Genomic DNA, 18,631 nt, shown 5'->3' with positions numbered 1-18,631 from the left:
CTGCTTGCCCAGCTGAATTATCTCCTGCGTCACAGCGGTGGTAACAGAACTGCTGGCTCGGCAGACCTGAAAGCACCATTTCAATGCTTAATGCATTCAGCAACTGGACACATTACCAGTGCATCAGGGCTGGTTTGTGGCCCTCTCAGCAGCCATGCAATACTTGACCTAACCTTCTGCTAACCAGATGGTCTGTTTGCCTCTTGGGACCAAACCATTAAACTTTACTTTATTAAATTCTATCCAAATGTGGGGACAGTTTACAGCAGCGTGTCTGGTTCATCTCCAACAGGGTTGCTAAGATGAAAATGACCTAAAAATAACTGGAAACTCTACTTCACACCAACAGAGAACAAGATATTTTGGAGTAAATATTTAAATGATCTGCCAGATTACGAACCACAGCAGCACTGACTATATGGTTAGCAGATTATATTGTAAATATATACAAACAAAGACATAGAAATGAATGCATCTAAACAGGAATCCACTACCCACAGCCTAAGCCACTCTTCACCATCCCGTCTCCAGGCTACTTGAATGTGGCTGAGGACACCTATCTCCATCATAATCACTCAATTACCAAAACAAAGAGCCTAACACAACTGTGATAGGGAGATCTCACATCACCTGGGTTTGACCACCTAGGCATACTACAGGCATGCTTAGTACTCAAAAGGAGCTTAATAAGTATTTGATGAATGAATAGAGGAAGGGCACACATTCCTTAAATAAGCAGCTTCTATAAAACACATGAAGATGAAGACACTAAATTCTTTCCAGCTCTATCATCATCCCACAACTGCTAACTAGGCATGTAAAACCAGGCATTGGATGAATGGCAAGAGCAAGCCATCTGTACCAGAGGCACTGTGTGGCCCCTGATTGATCATTGCAAATGAACTGTAGAGGTGGCCATTTATTGGGCACCTGGCAGGGTTCTGAATACTTTACATATATTGTGCCTCTTAGACTTCACCAGAAAGAGAATCCCACTTTCAAGATAAGAAACTGGAGCAGAGGAACAATTAGGAGCTTGACCTATGTTCACAAAGCTAGGAAGTGGCAGGAAGGGGTGTGAATTCACATCATACCCCAAAGCCAATCGCTTTCCCACTACTCTGTAGTCACAAATAAGCAAGGATCCAACAACATGAAAAGAATCGGACCCATGTGAAAGTGGCATTCCCAAATACATCTCTTAAGGAAGTGGACAAATGGACAAGTCTTTCAGGCATCCTAGGGAGTCCGGGGTTCAATTCCTACTCTTTTCATCCCATATTTCTTACTGTATTGAGGGCATTCTGTACCAGTAACCATGGTCACACTCACAGCTACATCTCTGCTCCTTTAGTTTTGGGTTTACACTTTGGAAACCAAAAATCTCTTATTTAAGAGGATCCTAGAGATTTGAACACCAGTAAATAAACAGAAGGTTTTTCTTTCCTCCTCAAATAGCCCTGGATACAAAGTTAGAGTGGCAACTCTAAAATTTACTTATAATTAAAAAATAATAACATTCCATCTGGGTGCAGTGGCTCACCCTTGTAATCCGAGAACTTTGGGAGTCCGAGGTGGTCAGATCACTTGAGGCCAGGAGTTCAAGACCAGCCTGGCCAACATGCTGAAACCCCATCTCTACCAAAATATATAAAAAATGAACCGGGTATGGTGGTGCATGCCTGTAGTCCCAGCTACTGGGGAGGTTAAAGTGGAAGAATCACTTGAACCCGGGAGGCAGGGCTTGCACTGAGCTTAGATCATGCCACTGTATACCAGCCTGGGCGAGAGAGCAAGATCTTAGCTCAAAAATAACAACAACAACATTCAAATCACATCTTTGTTTCTCTGGAAATATCCCAAATGTAAAAAAAAAAAAAAAAAAATCATGAGTACTTTGCTTGTACAGGTGAAAAATCACTATTCAGTTTTACCAAAGAACCACTTACATGTTCTTCATCTTTGCCACTAACATCCGCAGCACCACCACCACCACCACACCACCACTACCAATAAAGTTACCAATGAATGTTCTTTTGGCCAGACCCAACAAGGTAAGTCTGGTTAAGCCCTACCAACACCATTCCATGTTTTCCAACATTTAAAAATATTATCTACCCTTAATACACTCTAAAATTAGTCTCCTTACCCATGAGGTCTGAAATCATCTGGTATTATAGTACATTAGTGAGACCGAGTAGACGTGGCCTATTAAAATAAACATTTGCACAGAGAAAACCAAAGCATTTCTAAGCCAGGCTACAGGGCAGTCCTCAAACTGGCTAAGAGATAGCTATGTGAGTAGAGCAACAGTGAGGCATACAACATTCATATAAACAGCACAGCCAATATTTTCTCGGCAATAAGGACAATTTTCTTAGACATATCACTTTTGCCAGAATGATACCAAACAATAGGAACAGTAATAACATCTTTCTTCTGAAAAGCTTGAAAAACTTCATGTTTATTAAAAATTGTTCCCCTACAACACTCCAGGGAATAGTTCTGCAAGGTCAGGTTGAAGGCATTGTTACCATGTAAATGTAATTTTCCAAAAGGAAATGGCATCATTCTTGGGTAGTTTACAAGCTCCTACTGAATGCACACACAGCAATACAGAGTGTTACTTCATCCACAGACCATCAGTTCAAGATATAATATAGTTTACCTGGGAATGGACAACCGCAGCAAAGACTACTTATCAGTAAAGGCCGATACAGTACCAAATTAAACAAGTACAATTCTAAAAACTGGGTTTAAGATCAAGAACAAAATACCTAATATATTGACCAAAGATAAATGGGGCAAAACCCTGGAGAAGATCTCTGCCTCAGTTTCTCTATCAGTGAGGAAGGAAGAAACTATCCCTTTTCTGAGTGTCCATTATGAACCAGGGCTCTTATACACACTTTTTTTTAATCCTTATGTTAGTTCTACAGATTCAAATTATAATAATTCCTATTTTACTGGATAGGAAATCATGAGGGCAGAGAAGTTTAATGACTTACTCAAGGTCTCACAGCTAGTAATGGACAGAGACAAATTTCAGCCTCAGCTTGTGTAGCCCCAAAGAATATGCTCCACCCACTAAACATCACTTTCTCAAGAGAGACCTCTACACAGAGAGCTGCATTCTTACTCCAGAAATTCTAAGAGATGACTGCTAGGTGGAAATTTGTATTCTTGATGTTTTAGAGAAAAATAAGTGCCTGGAGAGTATCTACTTCTATGTATAGATACACACATGTGTACATATATACATACACATATATACATACTTAAATAGATACAGTAGCTGAGTTCCCAGTTGTTCTTTAGATAGATGAATTGAGCTGAAGTTCAGCCATAGTGCGGAAGTTTTAAGTGCATTATTTCCCCATATAACTGCATGTCAGAAAGGGAAGGCTGCCAAATGACAATCTGGCCCAGTGATTTACAGTGTCACACTGACATACCCACACCGTATCATTTCTGATACAGGTTGTTGTTTGTATTTCCTGGAAATCATTGACTTCATTTGGGAGACAAACAGTAAACAATGTCCCTAGTAATTACATGTTCTTTTTTTATACTAGAATATACTGGCAGCAAATTTCATAATTTGGAGGAAAGGAAGGGGTGATATAAAGTTAAAAGTTCTCGATTTACAGTTCCTCAAATCTTAGTGATCATGTTGCTAAGGCATTATCTTAAACACAGATGACTCTCTTTTTCATCTTAAGATTATGCCTTATAAAGTAAAAGATCTATTCAAATGAATCACATTCAATCGACTTAACAGGTTTCATGTGCTGAGGAAAATAACAATCCAGCCAATTTGGAATTTTATGCTTCAGGATTCCTATTTGCTGATTTACGAAAGCATTGCAGTTATATTTGACCCCTAAAAACTTCAGAATTTCATTTTCTGTAGACACCAACACAAGCTATACAATATGTGCATGGTCACAGACAAAATAATATTGCTACGGATCTTTTTACTAAGATGGGGGAAAGATCATGGAAAAGCGGCAAAAAAAGGCAGAAGCACATTGAAAACATCAGATATTCACTATTCAGAAGCTGCTTCAAATAAGATTGCTAACACTTACCTATGCTGGGGTCAATTTTGATAATTGTAGTTGACGTCTAGAACTGGGGTTATGAATATAATTATCATGAAGCAGCAACTGGGCAATCACAATCTAATTAAGCCCACTGACTAGATTATCTTGTTTTCCCCTAATAATCACCTAACATTTAACACTTGCTAATTTCAGGACCTATGGGTGATGTTCACTCATTATTAACAAACTACAACCACTGGTCAGAAAAAGAATGGGTGAGGTATTCTGAAACACTGAGTCAACCAAGGGGCAAAGATGAATTTCAGGAACAGCTGACATCTGTTCTTCAACACCACTTCAGTTCTCAGGCCTGCATAATTTCTAATTGGAGGCAAAGCCACAGGAGAAGATGGAATGAATGACAAAAACTTCCACACAAATGGGAAAGATACAGTTCTGCCTCCTTAAATAGGTGCTATTTTCTGTGATCTGTACAATGCACTTTTTAAATTACCACAGAATGTATCTTTGAAAATGTGGTTTTCCTTTCAAGAGTTAATGATTCCTTTGCCAAGCCTGTATACAGAAACTTTCTATGTTTACTTCCTTAGAGCATATTCCATGCTTCCTCTCGTATGGAACCCCTCATGTTGAATGTGTTCACAAATTACGAATTCTCACTGTATCTACAAAGATATGTTGACCCAGTTCACCTGGCTTCCTGCAAAGCAATTCCTGAAGGTAGCCTGGGTAGGTTTCCTCAAAGAATTAAAAGGAAAACTGAAGAAACCCATTGAGAACTGGTCTTTGAGTCAGGCTGGTCTGAGGGATTATCCTAGAACGCTAGGCACTAGTGCCTCGGGTCACAGTTTATGCTATCTGAGGCTGAATGGAGTCCCTATTCCTCTAAATTAGAAATTCTGCCCAGAGAACAACACGCTTCAGTTCCACTTTCCTGTCTTTAACTATACAGTTCAATTGTTCACTTCATATATTTTTTTCTGAGCCTTTTTTTCTATTTTAGTCCTTTAAGAAAATAACGGTTTTTATAAATTTGGTAAATAATGATATGGATGAGAAGTAAAAATGGATGACTCCACGGCCTGCTCCAGTACACTTTATAAACAAGGCTTGTGTTTATCCTTCTACAAAGGTTTTGATTATGGGTCTGTCCAGGGACCAGAGATCTACTGAATAGATCCATGGCAAAGTGAAGATTTTATAAAACCACAACTAGATGCTTTGGAGCTCAAGAGTCTACTTAGCAACTAACGTCCAACCACCGTCCTGCAGAAAAGCTACTCTCCTGGATATCGTAGGGCTATTTGGATCACTCTGTCTCCCTTAGCACAGTGTGTCACTCTATTACGGACGTCTGTGCTCATCCATGAACTTCCTTACTGTCCTGCAGTGTTTCAGGGAGAGGCAAATAAAACCAAAGTACTCATCACCTCTCCATGATCTGAACAGAGCACACGGTCATCACAAAAAGGGGCAGGAAGTATTAGCATTCACACTTTTTAAGAGAATCTGCACCATTTCCATAAATGACCATTAAAGAGAACTAATTTTCAAATGTCTGCGTAGCTTTTGAAAACATTTTTCAGGCTGATAGTAACCAGAGCCAACACAGGGCGCCGAGACTTCAAAAAGGGCCCTATGAAGAAGAAAAGTAAAATACCTTTTCTACAATTAAAAAATTAAGTCACGTAGCATATCGTTCCGCCATAACAGGTAGGTGGCTCCTTTTTTTCTGAGTCTGATATAATTTTAAAATGTTTATTCCTTAAAATGTCCCTGGCCGGGCGCGGTGGCTCACATCTGTAATCCCAGCACTTTGGGAGGCCGAGGCGGGTGGATCAAGAGGTCAAGAGATCGAGACCATCCTGGTCAACACGGTGAAACCCCGTCTCTACTAAAACTACAAAAAATTAGCTGGGCATGGTGGCGCGTGCCTGTAATCCCAGCTACTCAGGAGGCTGAGGCAGGAGAATTGCCTGAACCTAGGAGGCGGAGGTTGCGGTGAGCCGAGATCGCACCATTGCACTCCAGCCTGGGTAACAAGAGTGAAACTGTGTCTCAAAAAAAAAAAAAAAAAAAAAAAATGTCCCTTACATGGCCTCTTGCTGTTTTTCTTATCATCTCCTCTATACTTCAGAAAAGGGTGCTCTTCAGTTAAACATACTTTCTCAACCTATTACAATAAAGTTCTATCTCTCATATCAACCAATACATTACAATTAATTTTCCATTATTCTCAGATTTCCTTCCAGAACTCCAAGGATATACTCCTGGCATAAGCAACTAGAAGAGGTAAACCATCAAGAACATAAGCTATCAGCAGAGCAAGTAATAACCAAGGCCAGGTCCCACCAGCTGAGAGCCAGGCTTCCGGAGGCAGGCCCCACTTCATGTGAATCCTGGCTCCCCAACTTTGCAGCCTCATGACTTGGGCTAAATTACTTTACCTCCCTAAACCTCAGTTTTCTCTACCCTATGAACAGTCCCTGGTTCATATTAAATGTTAGGAAAAAGAATTATGCAGTATTACCTATGAGTCAGTCCAGGAAGGGAGACAGCATTTTTTAAGGTCTATGTGGTATTCCCACTCTACAGTGTTGGCTGATTTTTTTGATGAAGGAATCATTTATTTTCTATTGTTCTTACCCAATATTAGAACAGACAATATTCAACTGAGCAGAAAGGAGAGAAGTTCTTGCAGCTGAACTCTGACGTTCAAATGAGAATGGTCTCTTCTGAGGCCAGGTGCAATGGCCCACACCTGTAATCCCAGCACTTTGGGAGGCCGAGGCAGGTGGATTGCCTGAGCTTAGGCGTTTGAGACCAGCCTGAGCAACATGGGGAAACTCCGTCTCTACTAAAACACAAAAAATTAGCTGGGCGTGCTGGTGTGCGCCTCTAGTCCCAGCAACTTGGGAGGCTGAGACAGGAGGATTGCTTGAACCCAGGCGGTGGCAGTTGCAGTGAGCTGAGATCATGCCACTGCACTCCAGTCTGGGTGTCAGAGCGAGATTCTGTCTCAAAAAAAAAAAAAAAAAAATTAAAAAAAGAAAATGGCCTCTTCTACAAAGACTCCCTTCCCACTTATTATTATTAAATACTAATTAGTCTTCAGAGAAGACTATTTAAGATAGAAACCACTGAAGAGAAAAGATTTTGGGTGATAAGCACTTGCTACTGAAATCTTTACATGATCTCTAGCTGGTATCTATCTTTGGTCATCTTCAGTCAATAACCCAGCATTCAAATTGTACCCCAAACGAAGGACCCCTCTATCAGGCCCTTGGCAACCTGGGTTGAATGTTGGTGCTCAATTGCTGACTAATTGGTCATAACGCAGAGGGATGATGTAATTAGGGATTAGAATAGCTAAACATTCTGAAGCGCAATGGCCTTGTTTTGGATTTTAAAATGCTGGGACTGGATGGAGATCAGTTTGTGACGCTTGGCTCAAGCCAATGGCTTAATCCCAAACTGACACCAGGCAGTAGTCATGGTCCATTCCTTTCCCCTCTGAAAAGGCATGTCTTTGTTCTTCATTTCTTCTAATACCCAGGGCATAGGTAGGGAAGCTCTATGGATCACTTTAGAGAGGACTATCACATTTTCTGTCCATTAATAATGCAGCTATTTTCTGCTGTGCTCTATTCTCTACTTTGTTCATTTTCCAGCAAAATCTCCACCTAGGCCTACTTAACCAGTTCCCTCCAGTTTCCATCTGTCCTTTAAGAGAAAGGCTGTATTTGTAACCCCAAAGTCACATAAATTGTCCTCCAAACCCAATTCTATTTTTTACAATAGGAACTGGCCAAAGAATGTGGATCTGAGCACTGGTCTTCATATTTCACATGTGTTAGGTACCAAATTACAAGGTCTTTTTCTACTTGCTTTATTGTTTTCTTAAAAGCAATGCCTTACTTCTTCCTGTAGGCTTTTCCCAGTGGATAGACTTCTTCTATTTCAACTAGTCAATTACTTTCCTGCTTCTCTTCTTCTTTTCCTTCTCCCATCCAAGCAGTCACTCCTTCCCAGCAAATTTCCACCGTATAATTACAGCAATGCTTCAGCCTACTTTCCTGTTAGCTTTAACAACCTTGTCTATTTTCTACTTGTGCTGATGCCACTGTTTGCTTTTCTGACGGGCTAATCCATGTATCCTTTCAAGGCCTAACTTCCCCTACCTTGATAGCAGCTGGAGCTCTAATTCACAGGTGCCTTCCAAAGCTTTTCATTAGCAACAGAAATGAGATGGTTTAGAAACTCATTTCTTAATCTGCAGGTGAGTATTGGAACCTTTGTGCAGCAAACATCTTTCAAGTATCCCACATCGTACCACTGCACAATTATTTCTGGAGTAATAAGTACAATGTTAAGGCACATTTGTAGTGTTAACGGGGAGAATTTTCCCTTAGAGGAAATCAGCTCCCACCTCCCAGCCTCTGGCATTTCCCAGTTCAGAAGAGAAGCACTCAGCTGACAAGAGCAAAACCGAAGAATAATGGCGTTACCTTCTTAAATCAGAACAGGAAAAAGAAGAATTCCAAAATTTGGAGGCTTTATGGTGTGTTCTGGTTCAACTGGCCAGACGAGAACTTCGGAGTGAGTCTGGCCTTCCCCAGCTGGGCTCTGTGGCAGCTAAGCATCTCCACAAATCCTGGGCTTAATTACTTATGACACAGTTGTCTCACCTGGGCCTACAGCTCCTTTTGTGCTCCAACCAAGCTGAATACAGAGGTAAGACTTCGCTTCCTCATCCTGGGCAAATGCTTAATTTCCTACTAAGTGATCCTAAAACATTTTAATCTGGATCTATTGGTTCCTAGTAGAATTTTCTCCATCTTTCCTTGTGTGGTCTTTGTTAAAATTTGTCTATGTGAAGGTCTAGCAAATAACTTCCTGAATTATACAGTTCTCTTCTTCAAGTATTAATTTTTTTTTTTTAACAAGTAAGTACCTAACAGCCTCCCCTTCACCCTAAAGTGCAGGGTCTACTCTTTGAATAAGGTTAAGGGTAAGATGTGGACAGGCACAGCACAAGTATTTTATTAATATCCAGAAGCAACATGCAGTTAACTGAACAAGCAAACACATGAAAGCAAGGAAATCAATACCAAAATACCCATGACCTGGCACACACAAAAAAAACCTTCTCTCCAAGAATAACTCAAGAAAAAATGTTTCCAGCTAGGAATTAGGCAAGAATGCTTTGAAGACACCAAGCAATCAGCTCACCAGAAGTAAAAGACAATGCATTTGTAGGTGACATTACTAGCACCTCCTCACACCACACCGCTCATTTCTTGTCTTTCTAAGCCATGAAAATAACTAACTTTGTGTTGGTATCACACATCCAAAGACTTTAAAAATCCTCTATGTGCTTCCGTTGATGAGGATAGGAGGACTTAGAAAAGAGATAATTTTTATGATAGCATTTCCAGGCACAAAATGTAAATCCAAATTGCTTCCAATGGACTTCCCATTTATCAGTGTGTACAGTTCTCCAAATACAAAGTTCAAGGGGACAAAAAAAAAAAAAAAAAAAAAAAGAATCCAAAAGAGCTTCCTAGTAAACTGCAAATACAATCTAAATTCATAAAAACCCATTTTCCCACATTTGGAAACTTCTTCTCCTGGGTCTTATAAATCCAAGAGACAGTTCAACTTACAATTATCTTTGCTCCAATGCCCCCCCCAACCCAAACTTTTTTTTTCTTCCTTTAGTACTGGCATGCAAACCATGCTGTTTTAACTTCTTTCCTGTTCTCCCAGTTCTTCTGGAACATTTTATTTTCGACAGTCAATTCATTTGGAGGAATGCCACACTGAGGTTCAACTGTTTACAGCGTTAACTGTGTTTCTGCCAGAAGTCCACATCCAGCACTACCTTCTCCACACTGCCTCCAGGATTAAAAATTGATGCATTCGTTTGGAAGAAGCTTAGAAAATGTGGAAACTTCCAAACATCACTCTTCTTTACAAAATCACTTTTGCTCATCCAAGAAGAGACAGAAGTAAAAATCCATTGCACCCTTCCTTATAGGACTGTCCCATTGCTCATGGTTGAACGCTATTTGTGTTGTTAAAAGTGATTTTAAGGATAATTTCATGTATATTGGGAAAATGGGAAAAGGTTAGCCATTGGTCTGCAAGACAGAATTGGGCTCCAAGAAGATACATGGAGGGCACATTTTGAATGAGTAAGAACATTGGAAAACCACCAGTAATTGTTTCAGACTGGATTTCACCTCTCAGCCATTCATCAGTATTACAAAATGGCATCTCTGAAAGGAGCCAATTTAAATCTGAACCACGCTGCAAAATAGATCCTCAGAGTCCAATTGTGGCCACTATTGTAAGTTGCAATAGACTCAGACAAACTTCCCAAAAAGGACATCTGAAAAGGGCTCCCAAGCCCTTGGATGATGGAATGAGAGATGAGAGCAGGAAAGATGAAAAGTACAGCTACAAACCCAGGAGCTCACACTTAACTGAATGTCACATGAACAAAATTGGTCTCTGGATCTATGAATGAAACCATGCTCAACCCTGAGCTCCTCAACATGTTAAATTCAAGTAAGAAAAATCCATACCTCTGCCCACTAGTGTGTGAGTACAGAGCGTCTCAGAAAGCATTGAGCCCTGGAGAAGAGAGTGGCTATTTCACAACCCTCAACAATCAAATGCAATGGGGTAGTGGAAAGGGCACTAGGCTGGAGTTTGCCGACCTGAGTTCTAGGCCTGGCTTGGTTACAACTGAACTTTCTGACCTTGTGCAAGTCACTGCATGTCTTTGTGCCAGTTTCCTCTTCAGTATAATGCAAGTGGAGGAAGGAGACTTAAACTCTATGATCTCTCTAAGGCCTAAGACAACTAAATTGGAAGATCTGCCTGGTAAATATTAAATACCTCACAGTCCCTACTTATTTGTCACTTTTAAAATAATTTTTATGTTAATTTCTACATGAGAAATAATATTTTTGTTCCCTACCCCAAAACTTCAGTTTTTACTCCCTACTCCCTAGAGTTCTTCCACATAACACTAAATGCCTCTTTTCCTTTCTTTCCTATTTTTTTAAGCAACCTTCCCCAAACTAAGACTTGTGCTATTAAAAGAGCTTAGAACTTCCCATTTCCTTGCTAGGGCTAAAATTAAACTGTCCATTCCTTAGGGCCCGACATAACATCTGCCAGATGTCTTGGCATATCACACAAGGAGGGGAATTTTCTTCTAGCATTATCTGCTCTCCTCTCTGTTTTCTCATAATCAATTAATAGGTCACCAACAGCCAGCTAATGTTTCTCTCAAAGCCATCAACTCCATAAGTATGTGAAACTCACAAGATACTTGCTTTCACACACCCCCACCCCCAACCCCCACCCCCCCAACACACACATAGGTTTTTGTTGGGGTTTTTTTTTTTTTTTTTTTGCAGTCCACTGGATTTTAGCTTTCAGTCATGGAAATATAGTCCCTCCACTTCTATTGGATATACCAACCACTTGAGTCATACATTCATGCCAGATCCTTAGCAGTAAGAGTCCATTATGTATATGTTTCCTAACTGTGACTGTGGCATTATAAAATAACATCTCTGTTCCCCAATTTAGAATATCTGATACAGCTTTCTCAATTCCATGATGCAGTCAACTATAAGTCTGAAAAAGTCACATACCATAAAGAGTAAGTAAGGTTACCTTAACCAAGAAATCACAGCATCAAGGAAAATTTAGACAGACTAGACCCTATTAAACTCCATCACACAGAAAAAAGGACTCTTTCCCATTGCAACTTTACCATTCCTTTCTTTCAGGAAAACTGACCACAAGTACTCTAAAGTCCATTAGTAGAGTTGGATTTTTTTTTTTTTTTCCTCCTTCTGTCTTCCGGAAGGCTCATTATGAAGAGTAGATAAGTTTTTTTTTTTTTTTTTTTCCTCTAAAAGTTGTTTCCAACTCCAACGAGTAAGGGGGAAAAAACCAATTCATTAGGGAATGTGGTCAATGAATTAGACTGACATAAATCCAATATGAGAAATATTATGGAATATGAGGATCCAACAAGAATTTTTCTTATATCAGTGTGCATCATAGCTTGCAAATATTTCCCATAATTTCTCCGTGTGATAGAGGCATGGCAAAAATTTGCATAATAAGCCACATGAACTTGTCTCATAAATAAAAATGATCTTTGAGCTTTGACATTAAATGAAAATGTCTGATTTGACACATTTTCTCTCATGGTGGTTTATCCAAAATGCTTGTCTTAATTCAAATGCGTATTCTAGAAAAATTCAGGAAACCATGTCCTTAAATATTATGGTGTTTGCCATGTTGATGAAGGACATCAGAGATGAATGTGTCTTAGATAACCAGTTAGAACACATTCCCAAATTCCAAGATGCCTCTTAAATACCTATTTTTTGCCCTCCAGAAAAGTTCAACTCTAACACGCCAAAACATTTGGTTGCAAAGTGAAAAATGTAGACAAACTGCCGAACTGGCAACCAGATTGTTAGATTTCTTCCCCCGCTGAAATAAGCAAATGAACCACTTGTCCTGCTATCAGTAACAATAAAAAAATCATGAAAATTTGTTTCAAGATCAGTATATAATGTACTTATGTTTACATAAACATACATGGTTAATTAGATGTAAAATTATCTGGTAGTTACTTTTCCAAATAACTCTTGATCCATTGCATCTGAACTTCCCAGTTTGGACACCCGGTTTGGTGCATCCATTTATGCATTAGCAAATTTAAATATAATATTGGTGAAATTTCACTTCAGAGCAAAAGTAACGCTATCAAAAGGTAACGTTCAAAAACAAATAATAAAAGTTATGATTCCAAGAAGGATTTTTTAAAAGTGTTCTTGGAGAGCCCTAGGTTTTTCATAAAGGAGCAGAGATCTGAACAGAAGTATTTTTAAATGAGCATACACATCAACTGAAAACCATAAATTCTTCTCTGCACAAACATGGTTTTACTTCATTGACCATGGACAATTATCAGCTAAAGAACCATGTATTTCCCCTCTCCTTTCACACCCCTCAGAAGAACAATAACCCTCAATTAATGACACAACAGTTTGGTTTGAAAAATGTGATGTTGTCATATACAGCACTGTGCATTTACTGAGTGACAGTGCTACCAGCTACTCAACAGAATATAATTACATCTGGAATCTAAAACCACTTCAATATGCACGAAAATACTGTAGACATAGGGAACTTTACACACAAAAAATCTGACACATAATGAGAAAGCAAAGCAAGAAAAATGCTGTTACAAGTTGCTCACCAATGTTTTCCTTATTTCTCTTGAAGCTGGTACCTTTCTATTATTTCTCCTTAGTTGAAAGCAAGGTCCAATTAGCCTCCTTAAAATATATTAATTGGTTCTGAATCTCCTCCAAGTTTTCATTCCACCGTGGAGCCCTCCTCACCTATCTTCAACAGTTCATCTAAAATTCTTCCAACATCTTCCCTCCTCCTCAAGATGGCTACCTCACCTAATGGAAAAGCAACATCTTCATGGTTGGCTTTTATAAATTCCTGAAGCATTTCAGGATTTAGTTCTTTGCTTGGGTCAATTATGTAGATTCTCTACAACTAATCAGTGAAGAGCTCCCAACAATGTGTGGACTAGGGTAGGACTCGGTCCTTTTTTCAGATTATTCTCACAAAATGTCTTCCTACATGATTAATAAATTCCTCCCAATTAAAAAGGTGAAGATATCTGGACATAAGTTTTTCTCAACCGACATAATGTTTTTAAAATTTGTTTCCATAGTCACATTGTTAAGAAGACATTACTGATAATTCTGAAGACTTAAGAGTACTTCAGAACACAGAAAAAAATAGCCGAAGGAAAGGGAAAGGGGGAAACAAAGGAACTAAAAGAAGGCCTAACATACAAATGGAACGACCTGAAGAGAAATGGAGAACCTGGAGAAACTGGTGTTAGTCAGTCTTAGAGTTCCTCAGAGATCTTGCAGGCTTATTCTTACTATTTTTTATATTTGCAGAAACCAACCCAAATGAGACAATAAAGTCTTGCAATGCATCAAAACATGATGATAACCAAGCCCTAGAACTCAAAAAAAATCTCAGCTTAGGGCCATCACCATCTTCACAAGGATGAAATAACATTTCCTGGTGACTTTCAGGAGACCTGGTGCAGCCTGAAGTTGTGTGAAGACCTCAGTGGAAATGTTTTAAGGTTTTTGCCTTGCCTTTCCTGAAGGAGGTCAAAACCCTTCAGGGCCACTCAAAAGGAGAAAAAAAATTCCAAAAGTTTACTTTAAAATGGAAACAAACGCCTCAATAACTTGTGAAAGCACTCCTTTGGTGGGAGAAAAATCTGAGGAACCCTTAAAAAGCCCTCATTTCCTTGCATAATGAATAGAGAGTGAGGAACCACTACAAGATTTCCCTCTGGAAAGGGAGAAGGAGTAGGCAACGCAAGCCTCCTCCTCCTCCTCCTCCACCCATCACCAACAGAGCTTCAAAATGGAGACATCCATAATTTTATAAACACTTCTCATCTCAGCTTTGTCTCCTGGAAACCCGCTCTCCTCCATTTTCTGGTGGAGTTACAACATGACACGGCTTACCTGACTCAGTTCCCAGCTGTTAACCAAACTAGTCACTTCCTCCAAAAACCTGCAAGCAACCTCCAGAAACAAAACCAAAGCAAACCAAACAGCCAACACAGACACTCAGACACAGCCCCCGGGAGCCCTGGGAGAAAGCCCCAACTGGTTGGTCTATCCCCATCCCAGACGCGTGCTTAAAAATGAAACTTTTTTTTTTCCTTGGTTGGGGAGGAATATAAAAGGAACTCCAGGCAGCTTCCCTCCCTCTCTGTAGGTTAGAAGCTACAATGAAAAGAAAATGAGGGTTCCTTCAGGAATGGTGAACAGCCTGGAGAATGAACGTGAGAAGGAGCTTTGTGTTTTGGAGTCTGGACTGGAACCAAAGCAGACAGCTTGCAAATGGAGGACAGGGAGATAAAGAAAGGGAAAGAGGGGCTGCTCCAATGGGGGGCGGCTGCGGCTTCCCCTCGTGCCTGGAAGGAGGGCAGACCCCTGGGAACCGCACCAGGAGTGAGACGCCCCCCCAGGCCCCTGCCTTCCTTTCTCCTTTCCTCAGAGGAGAGCCAAGCGTGTGTAATGGCTTCTCGTCTCCAGAAACCGTTGTCCTCCTCCACCAGACGCGTCTGAACCCCCAGCCTGGAGACAGCTCCTCAGCCGCTCTTGAACCTGCGCCCCCCACCCGGCCGGTGCCCCCCGCTCCTCGCCTCTCTGTTCACCAGCAGCACCGGCACCAGCGGCTGCAGCAGCCACCCCCCGACACATCCCGACCCCGCATCCCAACTTCGGGGAGAGAGAGAGAGGAGAGAGAGAGAGAGAGGAGAGAGAGAGAGCCAAATACCTGAGGAAGAGGGGGGTGCCAATCCGCACGGCTTTGCCATCGGGCGGGGGACAGGCAGACAGAGGGGGGAAAGGAAGGAGAGGGACAGAGAAAGAAAGAGGTCAACCCGCTCAGGTCGGGGCCGCTGGCTCGGAGCTCTCCCTCCTCTGACCCTCGCTCGCTCCCTCTGGCTCTCGGCTCAGGTCTCCTGCCTCCCGCCCTCCGCCCCCCTCTCTGTCCCTACTCCAGTCCCCACACTCGGAGCATCCGTCCTAAGCCTCCAGCTCTCTTCTCACTCATCTTTCATTTTCTCTTCTCTTCATAGAACTACACGAAATTAATTAAGCCACCGCGCTCACTCCCCCCAGCAGAAGGAGCAGCCAGCAGGAAAAGCACAGCCACCTCCACTGCCACCACACCACCTTCTCCTCCTCTTCCTCCTCCTCCTCTTCCTCCCTCGCTTCTCCTCCTCCTCTTCCTCCTCCCCCTCCTGCTCTCCCTCCTCCCCCTCCTCCTCTTCTCTCTCGCTTCTTCTCCTCTTCCAACAGCCAGTCCATGCAGGGGACTTCCTCTCCTCCCCGCTCCTCCAACCCTCCTTGGCCGAATGAATGAGCGCGTTTGTGCCTCCACCACCCCGCGCTCTCCTCCCCGGAGCACTCGGACCACCCCGAGGTGGCTGTTAATTGCAGTAACTTACAGAAGAAGCGTCCCGGCGCCGGGAGGTGCTTCGGTTTCTCCAGCCCCACCGCCTCCTTATCCTCTTTCTCTTTCTCCTCTTCCTGCTCGGGTTATTGTTGTGGAAGTTGTTTGGGAGTCTCATGTGCTTCTGCCGGGTCTCAGCAATGGAGGATCGCCATCTTCCCTGCCTTCCTCGGCTCCTCAGACTCGCTGCAGCTGCAGATGACCTGAGATATCCGTCTCTCTCCCTCTCCCTCTCTCTCCCTCCCTCCCTCTCCCTCTCACTCTCTCTCTCTCCCCTCTCTCTCCTCTTCTCTCTCCTCTCCTCCCTCTCCCTCGCGCGCTCTCTCTCTCTCCCTCCCTCTGTGTCTCTCTCTGAATAATGAGCAACCAGGGGGAGAGAGAAAGCAAGACAGAAAGAGAGAAGGAAGACAATCTTCTCCTGCCACACAAAACGCCGGAGCACCAGGGGGTGCGCGAAGCCTTTCTAATAACAACAACAACGTGCAGGAGCGAGGAAGAAAAAAAAGAAAGAAAGAAAGAAATGAGGAAAAAGGCTTGGGGAAAAAGGAGGAAGGATTATCCAAGAGCTGGAGAAGAGCAGAAGGAGAAGCTGGAGGAGATGCTGAGGCTGCTGCTGCTGTCCCCCCTCCCCCCTGCTGAACCCCAGAAGGAGGCAAGGTGGTTGCAAAGTTAAGGCTGGGACATTGTCTTTGTCACTCAGAGCAACACAGAGCCAGGCCAGTGAGATGCAAGAGGAGGAGGTGGCGGCGGCAGAGGAGGAGGAGGAGGTAGTGGTGGAGGAGGGGGAGGAAGAGGAGGAGAAGGAGGCAAAGGAGAAGGAGAAGGGGAAGAGGGAGATGAGATGAATAAAGACCTGCGGAGAAGGCGGTGCGAGGAGCGCGGCGGCCGGGCCAAGGCGTGCGCGCTCGCGTCCCGGTGGCGCCCGGCAGCCCTGACCCGCAGAGGAAGCCCCCGGTGAGGACCCTGCCCGGCAGCTCATAACGCTCCCACCGTCAGCCCTGCCCGAGGCGCCGAGCCCGGGCCCCAGAGGGTTCCTCACTTGCATCCATCTAGAGGCCAACCTTTGCAAAGAACATACATGGGGAACTGGAGGTTGCAAGTCTAAACCCAGATCAACCACGTGGGGCTTTTTAATCCCTTTCCAGCTTGCGGTGTGAGTATTTCCAGTGAAAAGCTCAAATTGTCCATTACTGGCACGTATTTTGAAGTCTTCTCCCCTGAAATAAAGGCTCATTGTGCGTTTTATTTCTTTTCTGATATGGAAGGTGGGGGGTGGAGGAGAAAAAGAGCCCATCATTCCGAGCTTCGGAACCACCACTTTCTTTTCCTAACTTGTGAAATGTTTTGACTGCGCACCAAAAGAAAAAAAGAAAGCCTGCTTAAATAACTTTACACCCTCCAGCCCCGCGTTGTTTGCACTTTCTGGTTGATCATCTAAAGGCTCGGAAAGTAACAATCAGCGCTCCTAATGATAAGGTGTCATGGTGTTGAAGACACGCGAGCCAAGCTGAAGCTTTCACACCTTGAATTTTTATTTAGCGTAATTTCCCCCCCGTATCATTCGGAACTATCTCTTTCGCAAAGGAGTGGTTCCCCCCTCCACCACCAGGTCGAAAGTCTCCTAAGGCTTTAATTGGACTGGGAGCGGTGGGGGGTGGGGGTGGGGGTTCTACAGTATCAAAAAAATCAATGCAGTAAGTCAGGAGCAATTGAAGTTCAAGGGCATGGGCTGATTGTACCATTTCTATTTCTCGGATCTTGGAGTTGGACATCAACAGCCTCAGGAGAGAGAAACGCGGAGCGCGCGGGGCAGAGACCTTAATTAAAGTTTCTTTTGTCCGCGTCTGAATTGGGGGATGTTGCTGGATTCCTTTGCATTGAGGAGCGCGCATCCGGTGAAGGCGCGGTGCTAAGGATCCTGGGCAAGACTGTCCTCTTTAAATACTCGCCCTTTCTTCTCCCTCCCCTCCAAGCAACAGTCCGAGAAGATATATACCCATAAATCCATACAATAAAGGAGAAGGAGGAGACGCGCGCGGAGTTGGTTCCCATCCGATAGCGGGGCTTCCTAAACCGATCTAAATCCTCCTTTTCCAAGGTTTTCCCGACCCTATATTCCTGAGCAGAATCTCTCACCCCGAGGCACGATTTCACCCACTTCCAGTCAACACTTCCTGCCCTTTTCTCCTCCCACTCACATTGAAAAGCTCGGGATCCCTAAAAGGGTGTTGATGGCGGGGGTGATAAATAAATAAATAAATGACACTCTACGCGTGCGGTGGAGAAGAAAGGAGGGGGAGGGAGAGGAAAGGCGAGGACAGAGAAGTAAGGAGAGGAGAAGAACAAGGCGCAGAAAGGATAGAGGCGAAAGGGGAACGGGAGTCACCGAGAAGAGAAAGAAGAAAGAAGAGAGGAGGAGGAGGACGCTGAGGCTGTTCCGGACTGAA

General features: G+C 42.8%; 1 protein-coding gene across 4 annotated transcripts in view; it reads right to left on the bottom strand.

Annotated features, from left to right (window-relative positions):
• Positions 1 to 16,464, bottom strand: part of ZNF462 (zinc finger protein 462) — a 152,977-nt gene extending 136,513 nt beyond the window's left edge. For 2 of the 4 annotated variants that reach the window (XM_032240276.1, XM_032240279.1), the window contains exon 1: positions 16,180 to 16,464. The gene's annotated coding sequence lies outside the window, so the exon portion shown is untranslated. The other 2 variants (XM_032240278.1, XM_032240277.1) reach the window with 2 other exon arrangements.
• Between the last annotated feature and the right edge of the window lie 2,167 nt (positions 16,465 to 18,631).

This window comes from Sapajus apella, unplaced genomic scaffold (assembly GCF_009761245.1).
Source record: "Sapajus apella isolate SASKATOON/1434 unplaced genomic scaffold, GSC_monkey_1.0 scaffold46, whole genome shotgun sequence".
Classification (NCBI taxonomy): Eukaryota; Metazoa; Chordata; class Mammalia; order Primates; family Cebidae; genus Sapajus; species Sapajus apella.
This window is presented reverse-complemented; position numbering and strand designations above follow the sequence as displayed.